At 34.9% G+C, this 17,222-nt stretch overlaps 1 pseudogene; it reads right to left on the minus strand.

The window, feature by feature from the left end:
* Positions 1-5,149: 5,149 nt before the first annotated feature.
* On the minus strand, positions 5,150-12,841 carry LOC143600903 (GDSL esterase/lipase At4g16230-like; annotated as a pseudogene).
* Between the last annotated feature and the right edge of the window lie 4,381 nt (positions 12,842-17,222).

A 17,222-nucleotide genomic window follows, 5' to 3' on the forward strand; every position in this document is an offset into this window, starting at 1 on the left:
TATTGACAGATTATTTGCTTGTTAAGTTAATTTATTTTATTATATTTGAAATTTGTTTTATGTTATATGATGGTACCTGTGTAAATGTTTGCACCTGTTGTTCATAATTGGGCACATTTAGTCGATGTGATATCAAAATGTAATTTGTTAACATTGGTAAACAAGATGGAATATATAATTTGAATAATAGTTATGATGACATAGTTGTTGTAGGTGTGTGTTTGGTGTTGGCATAACATAATGGACATGGCTGAGAATGATGTAACAGTGCCATGCCTTGTACGATTGGAGGCAATTTGCCAAAGGTTAAAAACTTAAAATACATTTTAGTTTGTAATTTTTACTATTACATTTGTGTACATGTATATAATCAGGGTTACTATGTGTAGGGTGGTTAGTGAAGTCAACAGTTAGGTGATGGTGCAGTGAGGTCATCATTCAGGTGGCAGTGTTATGGACATTTGTTATTAGATGCATTGCCTCATATATATGAAGTTTTACATAAAAAGTCTAAAAGTTAGCAAGTTAAAAAATATAAACTTATGCTATATCTAGAGTACATGATTTATTACGAATTATATAAAATTTAACATAAATAAATGTCTATGTTATTTTGTGCAGATCTTGCTTTGGTTGTCAAGTAATTGCAAAACCTGAACTTGATGGCCTTCGTCTTACCTTTCACGCTGCTGCTAGGAATTTTGCTGTGGATGGATGCAATCCAAAACCACAGTATCCATATTTATTTTTGATCAAAACTAGAGAACCACTGCTCATGACTTAACTAAGTGATAAGTAAGTTGTTAGACCTTAATTTGTCATATTGTTTACAAATGGTTTTGTCATATTTTTTGTTGCTTATTGCCTTATTCAATTTACTATTTATAGGCTGCTATTAATTGGTCAAAAGTGACTTTTTTATGATGCATATTTTTTTTTGGTTTTTTATCATTGCATTTATATTCACCAAAATTTATATGTTCAATTTTGCATGTTATCTCAGAGGTTCAGCAGGAACTAAAGACGAGGTGGGCCCATGGTCCTAAACAAATTCTGTGGAATACCACCCGAGCTTCATGTTATTGCTTGAAGTGTCAACTTCTAGATTGGTGGAAATCCCATGGGTATGTTTTATGATCTAAATATCAAACTTGGTGATCATGTTGTAATAGAGTCAGTAATGATACAATTTTTATTGCAAGTTTTGTGACAAGGGTTGTGCAACAATTGGTTCCAGACTCAGCAATTGTTGCACAACCCTTGTCACAAAACTTGCACAACCCTTGTCACCAATTGTTGCACAACCCTCACAAAACAATTGCTGACAAGGGTATGCTAATTTGTTGACCCATTTACATCCCAATCAAAGTAAATAATGTTAAAAACAACTGATTTTAAACTAACTAGCTGACTTCAAGATCTTTTAGGTTAAGTGAGTTGAGCTTGAGCTTGGCTCGTGTAACTCTACATAGCTCAAGCTCGGCTCGGGAGTAAGTTTTGAAGCTTGAGCTTGCTCAGGGCTATACTTGTTTCTTATTCATTAATTAATTAATTGTTCCTAAACTACCTGATTACCTTGTATCACCAACGAATCGTCTCCAAACCTCCCCTTGATTAATATCATACAAAAATTTACTACTACCATTTTTATAGTTATAGCTATTCTTTAATGTAGGTACCTTGTATCACCTAACAATGGTTAATAGTTTTTAGCTGCAAGCCTGCAACCATTAAAATTTAAAATTGAATTATATATCTTCTGTAAACAACTTCTGACTTACTCAAATTCAATTACCAAATCCGACCCAAAGCAGCCTTAAACCCTATTAAATAATACGTGATATACAACTTTGACTTGTTAAAGATGCAACATAATTTAAGTTGACCCATTTATAAGTAAATCAGTTCAAATTGCGACCTCTCTAATATATATGTGCTTTTGAAATTTAAACTTTTTATGAAAATACAATTGAGTTTATAATTTGGATTTGTGCAGGATGCTGATAAGAAGGGCTTGTCAGCAATTTTAGAGGATCTAAAAGCCAAGAAAGATGGAGAAAATAGCTTGAAACCAAGCTGATTATGAGGTTTGAATACTTCCCACCTTTTTGTTAAGTTATTTATTGTCATTTTTAAGCATAATTTTATACCTCATATTATCTTATTTTGTAGGGTGGTATATTCACTGTTTCAAATCTATGGGGCCTTTGGAATCAAGCAGTTGTATTTCATCAAAAATCCACCCTAGGCCGACAGTCTTGTAGGTGGGATCTGGTAAGTAGATATATAAATTAGCTCATTTTTAAATCATGTTTGCAATATTATATATTTTTATACTTAATTAAATAAGTTCTATGCAGCTAAGAAGGTGGTTATTCACAGCTCAACAGTTGGAGAATTCAAGTTCACATCATATATGTATATATATATATGTCACATTGAGTTGGAGAATTAAACTACCAAGTGTGATTGATTCCTGATTCAGATTATTTTGTAACTTAAAAGTCTAAAATAGATTTTTCAAGTGCTTTGTAAATATGAAGTATGTTTTCATATTTACTTAACAATTGAAAATGTGCTTTAAACGTTTATTGTGTTTATTCTTTAAATATATGTTTTTAATTTATAGCTATGAAGTATGCTTAACCTTTTGTAGGTCAAAACTTGCTTTTAGTGATACTAATATAAAGCCAAAATTTGAAAGTATCTCATCAAAACCTGCATCCCTTTGACACCTAACCACAACATTTCAACAATAGCTCCAGCCCCATGTCGGTTCATAATCTAGCAACCATGCTACTGATAGTATCATTCCTACCCTAAATACAACTTGCTTACAACAATTTGATTACACACGCACGGTTCTCGTACCTTAGACCTCAAACTCTCAAAGCATTCAGCATCCGATTAACCTTAAATTGTCGCCGCCCGCCGCATCGTGCGGGTTTTTATGCTAGTATATCTTAAGAGTACAAAAAGGGCGTGAGGAAAAAAGTTTGTAAAGGCTTCAATTTATTGTCTTATACCTTGTCTAATATCCATAAGATAATTACTTGTTATCATGTATATCAATTAGTTTCTTAAAACCTGCCCTTCGTAATTCTCGAAAACATTTGTTAGAAAACTTTATCACCTAATTAGAAAATTAGAAATATAAAAGCTAAAAATATATAAATTAGCAAAATTTTCTATTACCTGCGTACAAAGGAAAAAAAATGTTTACCTATCTTGTTTTGGTTTAGGGTAATGCAAACATGTTAAGTATTAACTAATATCACGTATGTCCGACAAATTTAAATCTAATCTCGTTGCCAGATTCATACCCAAGTATTAATTCCATTAATCATCCCAAATGTATCAGGGTTGTCTCAGCTCATTTGTCATCCCTAAAAGTGATAGGCATTCCTTGTTATGAAAATACATCGTAGGGTTTGATTATAAGGCTTGCGAATTAAATTATATTCGAATTGCAAAAACCTTCCCGGAATGCGTAAACTATATATTATAAGTGAAAACTTGAAGTATATCTAGTCAAAGCGAAAACTACTTGGGGAATGCAAAAACTAGTTTTTGTGATTGTATATCATGTATAAATAGGTTTGGTGTATTGTTTTGTCACTTTTCTTGTTGGTCAAATTCATTGTAACGGGCATATTGATGAAATAAAATTAGAACTTGTTTATATCATGCTACTAATCAATTATACATTGTGATTAATCATGTTTATGTATATGATGTATTGATTCCGCCTTTACATCTTTTACCGATATATCTCAGTCTTTACAAACACATGTCCCAAGATACAAACCCGTTTTCATTAACAACCAAAATTATAACTCAGTACCATGTAAAACAAGGTTGTATTATAACATGTTATTGTAAGGCTAAAAATTGTGGCTTGCTATATCAATGTGGCGAAACTCATTATTTATATATTGGTTAATCAAAGGTAAAGTTGTCGAGAAATTCAGATCCGAGACGAGAGCTTCGATGCAAACGTTTAGCTTCAATGTGAGAGAGCTTCTAGAATATTTATTAGTTTGCTATAAATAGGGACTTGTATTGTCTTTGTTTGTGTGTGTTTCTATGGTGTAATCAACCACCCAAGGGGAGCTCACCTTGGGCGGGATCGGCTCATTTTAATATATTTCTATCTTTTATTACCGATTACGGAGTTGTTCACTATTCATATTATCTTTATATTATTTGTTCGATTGTTTGATTTCACCACACCCGTCTTGATCGCTTGTCATGAACAAAATCCGTCCGTTTTTCGGACCCAGCGTTTAGGGAACTAGAGTTATATACATGGAGGTCTTATTTCCAGAACTAGTTTTATGTTAACAACTCTGAGAATTGCATAAATAATTTATACCTGGTGCATCGATGGCTAAGCGGCTATTTAACTGGCTTTGTGTCACATTTAAAGCAAAATGTAAAATTCTATTACGTGGATCTCGCAATTCTCAAGATTTTCCGTTTCGCTTTGAACATTTACCTACACACATATATAGCAAACTAGCAACATGACATGTTTAATCCAATATGTACAACCCAACTAGCTTAACACTTTACAATGTGATTACAACTAACTTGGGTAGAAAAATGGGTAAGACGGGTTGTGTTATGGATGATTTCTAATGCATGGGTGATGTTGGGTTCAACGGTTCAAGCAGCCAACTTGAAACCCGTTACCAAACATAATTGACGCGTCTAAGTTTCGCTATGAACATGACTAACTTGATTGCACCTTGGTAAAACTTCTCTGATATATCCTATGACCCGTTTGAATTAACTCATTACATAGTTTCTTAATCTTTAATCTCTAAGAAGTATATCCTCAGAAAAACATTTCTTAATCTCTAAGAAGTATATCCTTACAAAAACAATAATCAAGATAATGTTTGACGTAATGATCCAAACTATAATCCTACTAAAATGAAAGCCAACATGTATAGAGTTTTAGGCTTAACTATTGCATACATGCAAACTACTCTTATTGGACTAAGTTGATGCTCAATACACACTCCTTACCTAGTTGTACATTTTTCGAAGTAAAGACTCCCAATATTTGGGATGAATACAATCATTTCTGTTGAACGATTAGTGGATAACTAATTCAACTCGACACTCGACAACCATCATTTTTTCAATGCCTAACAAGGGTTCTTAAGTTCATGGGATATATCTCTTCGATGCCGCCATCCATAAGTCGCTTGGCTATGATAGTATTGGCGTCTTCAGGCATGTGATACGGGTCTCAAAAAACGTACTTTGATCTGTCAGGACAAACTTTGGATGGTGGTCCATATGGTATGATGCCACCATGTTTACCGACCAAACGACAACACGCTGAATCCGCATTTTCAAAACCTATAACAATAAGTACACTTGGGTAAACAAATAATAAGCTTCTAGTCCAACTGAACATTTCTCAAGTGCAAAATATTGAAAGCCTTGCATAAACCATAATTCGATATTAGCAAGTGGACTTAATCCATTTTCTTAAGAATTTGTTTATTCGAGCTATCATTTGTTTTCGAATATGTCGAAAAGCAAAAATATCACATACCGTTGATGTTTTTCCAAGAAATAAAGTGTTTTATACTTTTATGTGAATCCAACACCATTTTTCCAAAATATTGACTTGTTGTCCTACCCATCATGTCAAAGATTGACCAAAATATTTATAGTGATACTTCAAACTGACCATATGATTTGAAGTTGTGAAGAATATCTCCAAAAATATGATTGACATCTGCATATACAAATGTTGATTCTTTCAGTAAGGTCTTGGAGCAAGCCTCTTAACTGCTTGTTAAAAATGTTAGCCAAGTAATTTGGCAAAGCTACACATTCATCTATTCCAGCTGATGAAGAATTTATATCCCTACTATATGGAATGCATCCAATAGATCCAACATTTGTTACCACAATCTTTCTAGCACCCATATCATACAGTCTCTGTATATAAATCAACAAAAAATAAAAGATTTTTTTCACATATAACCCGAAAATGGGATAAAATTAATGTTATACAATTTTACTTTCAGCTGACCTTTGTATTTTCCACAAATTCTTCTGGAGACACTAGTTCTTGTTCAGGTTTTGAAAGAATTGGTGTGAGGTAGTTATCTAGAAAATCATTTGAACCCATGTTTATTATGAACAGAGCTATTTGGAACAAATCCTGTTCTGCAGATTCATCGATTCTTGAGATTATGTCTTGCCTCGTGTTCGCAAAGTTGTCGAGTTGTGCATCCATATTTATCCTGCCAACCTACAAAGCTTACATAGATCTCACATAGTATACAAATATCTTAAAAAGCAGAATGTCACCTCCGGATAATTGCCTATGAAATTTTATTTTTATTTTTATTTTCCAGATTGCTTTTTCAAATTAACTAATTCTTAAGATGGATTAAGAAAGGCATAATCCTTTGCTATAAAAATTTGTTTGTGTTCTGTCAGTAAATTAACCCCATAGTAAATTTCGTCGCTAGTTGTTTAAAATTATAACAAAAATAAAATTGTCGTTCGCAAATAAGATTTACTACCAGCAATTTGCGAACAAGATTACCAACCATCAATTATTGGGTTATTTTTTCCGGTAATCCATATGTGATGTGCATTACCTCAAAAAAGTTCACTCAACTCAAAATTTTTTCCGGTAATTGATGTATGGGTGAAATATTATGTGTTAAGTAAGTTATATCATGCATTTTGTGTGTTTATATGTCTTGGACACGATTACTTTGAGTGGTTTTACGTTTATAGGTGAGCGGAGCTTAAAGGATCTTAAATGAGCTAAATTGGAGCATATGAGATGGAGTGGAAATGAAGATTTTATTGCATGGAATGATAGAGAGTTTGAAGACGAAGACGTGGCCGAAAACGGTGCGTAAAACGGATCTATAACGAAGAAGTTACGGGCAAAAAAGTGCAAGGGGCTGTCACCGTAAAGCAGTGGCTGATGACCGTAGGGCTACGGTCCCACCGTAGCTTACGGTGGGGAGACCGTAGGCTACGGTCGCCTAGGCGGAAAAAGACGATTTTTTGGTATTTTCTTCCATATTTAATCCCGGTTCAACCCTAGGAAGGCTATGCTTCATACCCTAACATATTTGGGCGATTTTGGGGCCATTCTTCACCATTCTAACACCTCCCAATCACCATAATCATCCATGGTTTCATCCTTCCAATCCGTAATCAAGCTAATTATGATGAAGAGGCAAGGCTAAATCACTCGTGACCACTTTAGGTGTAGGGTTTGCATATGAACTGATTATTTTCATGACCATTACATATATTGGGATTTAGTTTTGATTAATCTTTTGGTTGATTGAATATACATGTTTATTGAAACTGATTAAATAGTTGTGTTTCTAGGACTTTCGTTTATCATCAATTATTTGGTTTGTGTTCATCAACATTTAGGACTAAGTTTTTATCGTCATTGAACCGTTTACCATTAATCATTGATAGATGCTAAGTTTTATATTAATGAACTGGTAATTAGATAGACCGTGTTCAATTGTGTCAATTCTTCGGATTAAGTTCTGTGAATCATCATAACCAAACTATTATGTCTAGTAATCATTTATCTATTCTAATAAACGAATCATGTCTATGTGATTTCCCGATTGTTATAATTTATCGTCAATCAGTTCATTGCATTACCTGAACCTGAAGTGTGTCACTGTTTCTCTAACTGTTTTACAAACAAATCAATATTCAAACCGTTTGACATCGTTTGTCCACCCTAGTATAATTAATTACAAAGACTTAAACTTGATTAGCACTTTCCACTGATTCCCTGTAGAGTCGACACCTTATTTGCCCTAGCTAGTAAAGGTAATTTTTATAAATGTTTTTGATTGACCTTTCGACATCGATCAAAATGGCGCCGTTGCCGGGGAATCAACGCGCAAAGTGCTAGTTTAGTTTGTTTTTGTTTTTAGTTTTATTTGTTTGGTTTTACGCTTGGTATCTTTGTATTTCATGTGTGTAGGTAGCTCACAATGACAGGGAGTTGGGTTTATAACCCACATGAGGGATATGAGTTCGTGGAAGATGCAGATCCGTACCATCCAATCCCGTACTATGAGCCACCTTCATACAACCCTCAGAGCTACTATGAGTCAAGTGAATATGATAGTGATGGACCTGAGACGCCAACTTTTGTAAGTTACCGAGAGGAGGAAGACTATTATTATGATGACTACCCCCAACCAATATACGAAGAAATCCCTCAATTTTATAATCATGGGGGTACTTATGAAAGATGTTATGGATTTTCTGAAGGAGATGAAGAGAGATCAAGAAGCTCAGAATAAGGCAATAAATCAAAGGTTAGAGCTTCAAGAAACGTCTAATGCGGCCCAAGATGAACTGATGAGTCAACTATTAGAAGAGGTGGCCCAAATTAAACGAGAACGAGAGAAGTTGGCTAGTGGTGCTGTGGTTGATGAGGGAGTGATAGAAGAGGCTTTTGATTTTTCAGAAAATGAATTTGAGGAGGTGGTTATGGAGAATAATACCACACCAATTCCTTTAGTTACCGAAGATCCAATGAATGCGTCGGTTGTGGTTGAAAATGATTATATAAAGGGGGAGAGTTCAGATCTTATAGGGCATGAAGTTAAAAGTTTATACCATGTTGAAGACATAGCAACCTTTGAAGAATCGATAAAGGAATTAACCCAGGTTTTGTTTGATGATGATGTAGTAGTAGGAGTGGATCCAGAGCTGTTGGAGTATAGAGTTGAATGTCTAGACCCGGCCGAAGAGATAGTTTCATATTATCCTGATCATCCTCCATTACCCATTATTCATATTGATAAAGTCGGGGATGATGATTTGAATTCGAATATAAAGAAAGTGAAGATGAAGAATATTTGGGCTCACATGGGTTCTACAGACATGTCAACTATGAGGAAGAAAGTTTGGACACAGAAAGTCAAATGCCAAGCTTACACAGGAAACTCGATGGGAAAATGCTTGGTTCGGCCCCGATTAATGTTTGATGCTTCATAGATAAGAAAGAGGGTGTGGGCTAGACTTGTTAAATACTAGGCATATATTGGAAACTCTAAGGGTAAATGTGCATTCACACCGGCCCGTATTTATTCATCAGACTTGATGAACATGAAGAAGGAAGCAAGCTTAAGACTGGTTAACTATCAAGCTTTTATAGGAAATTCGATAGGTAAATGTTCCATTAGACCACCATAACCGCCAAATCAGGTATTGGTCTGGCTGAAGACCTTAACAAAAACTTAGCGCTAACCGAGAGGCAACCCGACCTTTTATTTTATTTTATTTTTCTTTTTTTTTCTTTTTCCGTGTTACTTTTTGTTTGTGTTTTGCAGTTATACTAAACCCTAAGTGTGGGGAAGTTCATGGTGGTCTAGTCAAGATTCGGTGGAGCATATAGTGCAACATCAAAGTTTAAGGAGTGCGGGCCAAGGTTGCAAAAGTACTTATCAGTAGGACCCGTTTGATAAGAGATATTCGAATCAGGTGCATGTGTCTCTTTCCTTTACTATGGTTGTTAAAATGTTGAAGTTCCCATGTGTCACACTCGAATTTTAAATGAATAATTACATTGGAGACAACGTAATGTTTAAGTGTGGGGATGCGGGTAATGCTAAGAATGTCCCGAAAATTTTATACTTATACACAAATAAAAATGATAGAAAAAGTGGAGCTGTTAAAAAAAATAATAATAAAAAAATAAAAAATTTTTAAAAGCAAATAATAAAAAATATATAAATAAATAAATAAATAAATAAATAAATAAATAAATAATAATAATAGTAATAATAATAATAAAGGAACAGTAACACACTTAATTTGGGATGTGCCGGTAGGCTCAGCCTTTAAGAATGAAAGGACGGTTTGGTTGTGGACTTAATTGAACTTTTAATTGCTTGATTTTAGTGGGAAACATCTTCGGGTTTTGTTTGCTTAGCTAAGCCTGTGTAAGGACTGGGATGAAAGGTCGGGCCATACTCAAGCCTTTGTTAGATTTGATCACCAAAAGAAAATTTTAAAATATGAATAGACTATTAAACGATGCTTGGATAGGCTTAACGTTAGAGTATGCTAGATGGCTTGTGATATAAACATAGCGAAAATGCTTCTAGTTTAAGTGGTTAACGCTTCATAGGTGTATGGTTTTATAACCTTAAATCCTGTATTGACGGGATGCTCTAGGGTTCGGAGACCATGGGTCTTTATGCGGTATATCATCTGGGTATTCATATCTCCTAAGTGGATTTATGAATATTAAAAGAGCTCAAAGAGCAAACCCGCAGTTTATCTGCCAAATATAAGTCATTAAACATGATTATTACGTGCTTTTAAAGTACAATTACACTACTAACTTGATCATCCATGCTGTTAGTCATATGGGGTCCCTGTGCTCGCGTCTCATTACCATTAAGAAACAGACCACACGGGACACGTCATATGTAAGCCCTACAGATGAATTCGTGCATACTCACCTATGGTGATGGACTTTGGGGTGTTGCTTGATAACGAGGGTATACCATGTAGTGGGGGCTATTTGCTAGTTAGTTACATAATTGTACCTTAATCGTATCTAACGGCCATTCTGGTAGACTTTGATGCTTAAGTTTATGTTTTGGTTTGATAAAATATCCATGATTGTTTAGCTATTACATATGGGTTTAAAATGGTACACATGGTTGTGCATAGTTTTGATCATCTAGCTCTAAGGTTTAAGTCAATTTGAGGTGGTTTGGCTTGGTAAACCATAATGAAGCATGGTAAGGCGGCTTCAAGGCTTTGATGTGTGGGTTCCATTTAATCGTATAAACTAATGAAATTGTCATGCCTTATTTATCCCAGTAAGTATTGGGGTATGGGTTTAAGTGGTAGCAATATCAACAATCGCGGTTTTTGTGTTATTTGTTGATATTCAAAATATAATTTAATTATTTAGAAAAAAAACAGTTTCCGGTTCTGATTTCGTTGTACATATTTTTCGGACGAAAAAGGATAAGTGTGGTAATGTGATGTGTGGGTGAAATATGGTGTGTTAATTAAGTTATATAATGCATTTTGTGTGTTTATATGTATTGGACACAATTACTTTGAGTGGTTTTACATTTATAGGTGAGCGGAGCTTAAAAGATCTTGAATGAGCTAAATTGGAGCATATGAAATGGAGTGGAAATGAAGATTTTATTGCATGGAATGATAGAGAATTTGAAGACGAATACGTGGCCGAAAACGGTGCGTAAAACGGAGCTATAACGAAGAAGTTACGGGCAAAACAGTGCAAGGGGGCTGTCACCGTAAAGCAGTGGCTGATGATCGTAGGCTACGGTCCCACCGAAGCTTATGGTGGGGAGACCGTAGGCTACGATCGCCTGGGCAGAAAAAGACGATTTTTTGGTATTTTCTTCCATATTTAAGCCCGGTTCAACCCTAGGACGGCTATGCTTCATACCCTAACATATTTGGGCAATTTTGGGGCCATTCTTCACCATTCTAACACCTCCCAATCACTGTAATCATCCATGGTTTCATCCTTGCAATCTGTTATCAAGCTAATTATGATGAAGAGGCAAGGCTAAATCACTCGTGACCACTTCAGGTGTAGGGTTTGCATATGAACTGATTATTTTATGACCATTACATGTATTGGGATTTAGTTTTGATTAATCTTTTGGTTGATTGAATATACATGTTTATTGGAACTGATTAAATAGTTGTGTTTCTAGGACTTTCGTTTATCATCAATTATTTGGTTTGTGTTCATCAACATTTAGGACTAAGTTCTTATCGTCATTGAACCGTTTACCATTAATCATTGATAGATGCTAAGTTTTATATTAATGAACTGGTAATTAGATAGACCGTGTTCAGTTGTGTCAATTCTTCGGATTAAGTTATGTGAATCATCATAACCAAACTATTATGTTTAGTAATCATTTATCTATTCTAATAAACGAATCATGTCTATGTGATTTCCCAATTGTTATAATTTATCGTCAATCAGTTCATTGCATTACCTGAACCTGAAGTGTGTCACTGTTTCTCTAACTGTTTTACAAACAAATCAATATTCAAACCGCTTGACATCGTTTGTCCACCCTAGTATAATTAATTACAAAGACTTAAACTTGATTAGCACTTTCCACTGATTCCCTGTGGATTCGACACCTTACCTGCCCTAGCTAGTAAAGGTAATTTTTATAAATGTTTTGATTGACCTTTCGACATCGATCAGTAATCCATATGTTAAAAATAAACATCATGAAAAAAATCATGAATCCGTCACTACTTATAAATATCTTTCCCGTTTCATTTAGAATTCCTGCACCACCAGATGCATAATTGACACCTTTAAGTATCATCAGGCCAACAGTGGTTGGAGCTAGGTACGGTGGTGGATAATCCTTCAAACCCAATTCCTGACCTAGAAAAAATAAAATCAAAAATAGATTCGTTTTCATGTGATAACAATCTTGAGAATCGATAACTTTATAACGGGAAACACGATTTACTAACAAAAAACTTCGCACTAGTGACCAAAATTTGTGACTCACAAAACTGATCACCAACTTAGAATGTCTGGTACTGTTCTTCCATTCGTATATCATCCAGTAGGCTTCCCAAAGTCAATCCCATTAGGGGGGTAGTTTGCCTTCCATATGGAGATAATGTAGTTATTATAGCCCACATCAACCAACGAATCACCGAAAACAAAACTAGCGGAAATATTTTTGGCAAAACACGTCCCTGACCAGACCAACACTATCAACACTCCACGAACAATCTTTACCGCCTCTTTTTCACAAGGAAGCATGCCCATTTGATGAATTTGGTCGATACATAAACAACAAAGATAAGATGAATTGGACGGATTCGTTGATTTCGAATACTTCTAATTACTTGGTGTTCACATGTTAAGGATTAATAACAGCGTACAATTAAATTCGGTGGCCTTAAATTTCTATGAATAATTTTTATAGCTTCGGAGCCTTTATGTTCTAGCCTCTAGAGCTTACAAGTCTAGATCCAAAAGACCAAGAGTAGGAATGAATAATTTTGTCCCACGGGAAGCTAGATAAAGCTAGATTGAATAATTTTGTTTTACCCTCAGTATTTATTGGATTCATAATGCATAATTTAGTTTTAAGGCAATTACACTACTACTACATATGGTTTTTAAAAAGTGATGGACTTGGGTATTGAGGTTTCAAGTAATAAGTTTGGGTACTATGCTTTACTTTGTGTAACAAAATTAGGTATTAACACTAATTAATGGCCATTAAAGTTAACTGACAAGCCCCTCAGATGCCTAATATGTGAAGGCATATTTTCACCATTTTTAATTATAAAACCCATTTGACAAGGAAGCATACCCCTTAGTGTCGACGTTTACGCATATTATAAGTCACAAAGCATGCCCAGTTTAGAAACAATAAAGAGAGAATGAATTGTACCTGATTCAGATATTTTTTGAATACTAATTAGTTATAAGGATGAGAGTTTACATGATATGATTTGAAACTTGGAAAAACACGTAACATTTATTAATTTCGATAGCATTAAATTTATGTGAATTATTTTTTTAGTGTAGGAGCCCATTCTGTTATGGAACTAAAGAAGTGTGCAACAAAATAATAAGTTTGTAGGAGTGAATAATTATGTAGTTATGAAAAGCTCAATCAGCATGTCTGAAACCCACTATAAAATCCACAAAAATAGTCGGTGTAAAATGTTTGAAACCCTTAAAAAAAAGAAAAAAAAACACATTTTCTCTGTAGTAAAAGTGAATATTACGTCTAAAACCCACTATAAAATCAACAAAAAATAGTCGATGTAAAACGTCTTAAACCCATTAAATAAACACATTTTCTCTATGGGAGAAATGAATATTACGTGCCATATTAATAGTTAACATTATGACAAAATAATTAACAAAGGGCATGTATTCAAAGGAATTATAGTGGTAAAGAAAAAAAGTTGTACTTGAGTATCAAGTCTTATTATAAGCTAGTGTTAAGCTAGTGCTGTAAGTTTCATGGGTGTGTGAAACTATGAATAAATTGTTTAAAAAGGAACAACAATAATGACAATATAATTAATTATTTTCTTTACCTGTTAATCGAACTATCCTATCTTTACTAGTTATAACTTGTCGCTTTTAGCAACCACATAAGACGCTCATAAATATCACTAGTATGAGACCCTGTGTGTTGCAACGGAAACGCAACAAGAATACCGTTTATAGCGTTTTAGCTTGTTATGGTGCCAACATTAGTTGTGCGTTATGCGATAACTTTTACATATGGTAAAGAATGGAAACATACGTCAATCGCATATTCCCACGGTTTGGTTGTGTTGATACATGATTCATCGTGTTGGTCTTCATATTATATTATTATATTAGTTTAAATGTACCAAGGGCATTTTGGTCATTAATGTATTGCCCATTCACCTAAATGTAAGGCTCATTCGTTACCCTGTAACGAATGAGTCCATTCGCATAATGTAAAATCACGTTCGTTATCTTGTCTAACGAATGTGATAGCGAATGTAGGCTATTCGTATTAATGCAATAAGGACAAATGACAATAGGTCATTCGTATCTGTTAATGTAATGAATGAGCCAATGCTTAATGAATGAAGTCATCATCTATAAATACCTTGTACGTTATCATTAAAGTAATGAGAATTTCCTGTTTATGAATCTTACTGTTACTCTGCCAAATTCTCTCCAGACACACACACTTAGCGCACCAAACGTATTATCATCATCCTAATCGTAATCAATCTAATCGTAATGAATCCAAATCACATTTTGTTATCTAAAAACTAGATTCGTAAGGCTCCGTGAGTTCTCTCAACTGGTAATCTGGTATCAGAGCCAAGGGGATTCTGATCTACGTGTGTTTCGTTGATTAATCGTATAGATTGGTTGATTACTAGTATCGTTTAATAGTATATTAGAACAGGGACTGTAATTGATTCAGTTTTACATCGATTTGGACCTAATTGGATGAATTATGGTTTCGAATTGATGTTAATTGAGTGTTATTAACAGATTTGTAGGTTAATTGTATTGGTGTTAAGGTTTGGAATAGATTTGTGTTTTGGCGGGAAGATGTGTAAGGTTTGAATTGTGAAATCGGTTTGGTTTTGAGGTGAATTGAGGTTTGGTTTGAGTTCGGACGAGTTCGGAATTGAATTCCGAGTGGATTAAAGTTAGTTTTGCAATGAATTGATCAGTTTTGGACAAGTTTGAAAAATCTGGACAAGTTTGAATGATGATGAATGCTCATTCATGTGGATGAGTGGTCATTCGTTAGGAGTTATTCGCTAAGCAGTTGCAATAGATTTCTGCCAGCTGTCAAGCAGTTATAACTGACTATTCGTTAAAATTTGAGTCATTCTTTATCGGAAACCTATTCGTTAAACACATTCGTTCAACCCATTCGTCATCTTTCACTCATTCGTTAACTGATCACATTCATTAAAACAATGTTCCTCACTCACATTCATCAAAGCCCATTAATGTGTCTTTCGTGTCAATATCATTCGTGTGTCATTCGTGTACACAGTAATCACTCATTCGTGTCAATTAAAGTATCATTCGTGTCTCATTCGTCTGCCTATCTCATTCGTGTCTACAGTAAACTAGTCATTCGTTGACCAAGTTTTCATTGTTGTCAAAGTCAGTCCTTTGATTTTCAAAAGTTGATAAAAATGTCTTCTCTTGCCTCGTATTACGCGTTAGCTTCCCAGAACGCGTTAATGCAACAAATGTTTACAATGGACAACAAAATTGGATCTCACAATAAGTGTCCGAAGCTACTTAAACTGTTTGACTTTGCAAGATGGGAACCGAGGTTCCGAGCACTTTTGGGTTGCCTTTATCCCGAATGTCTTCGTCATTTGGATGTTGTATACCTGCCACCGCAAGTCGGAAGTGCGACTATTGGATATTCTGACAAATTATTCAGCATGTATGAGGTAGATGAACGAAAAGAGATGGACAATGAGACAAAAGCTTATTCGACATTGACAATGGCTTACCTGAAAACATCTTTCATCAATTCAGTCACATCAAGCCATGTGTAACTTTATTTGCCTAATTGAAGTCTCGAAGCTTGGGTAATACACTTGAGAGTAAAAAACGATCGTGAAGTTTAAATTTAGAAACTTTACACTGCTTAAGAACGAGACAGTTGAGAAGATGATTAGCAGGTTCTGTTATCTGATTGCTGAGATGTCAATGGTTAAATTAGAACCGAGCGAGGTGGACAAGATTGACACTTTGAAAAATGCTCTGCCTGCAATGTATTCCACATTCTTACTTGTTTTGAAGGAGAATGGCTATTTCAGAAATGAAAATCTCATGGCCGAAGAGTTTATTAATAAACTTGAGGAACGTGAATACGATATGAAGTGTCAGACTTCATTAAAAGATAGCCAGAATCCTACATTGTATGGTGGAGTGTTACCTGCGAACAGTAATGACAGTTCAGTCTCGATTATAATTTTTTTTCTCTGAGTTCTCCTGATGGTATTCCTAGCAGTAATCAGCCTCCTAAAGTATGATTTATGACATCGGGATCTACTACTGGATCAAATCAGTCAAGTTCACCCCTAATATAAACATGAAAGAGGTCGAACAACAATTTGCTTTCATGTGTGCGTTTATGACCTCATATGAACAACTTGTGGGGAGTAAAATAGCCACAAGTGACGAGGATTACGATCAAATCGATCCAGACGATCTTGAACTCGCGGATTTGAAATGGAACAGGCCATGATCGTATGTAAGGTAAAGAGGTTCATGCAACGAATTAGAATGGATCTACCCACTCTTAACAAACGGGTAGGATTCGATAAGTTAAAGGTGAAATGCTACAATTGTCAAGAATTCGGCCATTTCGCGAAAGAGTGTGACAAGCTGAAGAAACAATATACCGGTCCTCGTACTTCAGATCGTAACTCGGGCAAAAGCACAAATGTGCCAGAGAAGAAAACAAAGACATATGGGGATCAGGTTAAGGCCAACAGTTTACTGGATTTGGTTGTGAATGAGGGTTTGGATTGGTCACAGAAGCTCTTAGTGAATCAAGCGAATCTTGCAAAGGTCGAACCTGCTGAGCATTTCATGGATGCAAGTGGTGATAGCTTATCAGATGAAAGTGATACATCCGAGTCAGAAACAG

This window comes from Bidens hawaiensis, unplaced genomic scaffold (assembly GCF_021521415.1).
Source record: "Bidens hawaiensis isolate Kalapana, Puna unplaced genomic scaffold, B.hawaiensis_p1.1 tig00055040_1, whole genome shotgun sequence".
Taxonomy (NCBI): Eukaryota; Viridiplantae; Streptophyta; class Magnoliopsida; order Asterales; family Asteraceae; genus Bidens; species Bidens hawaiensis.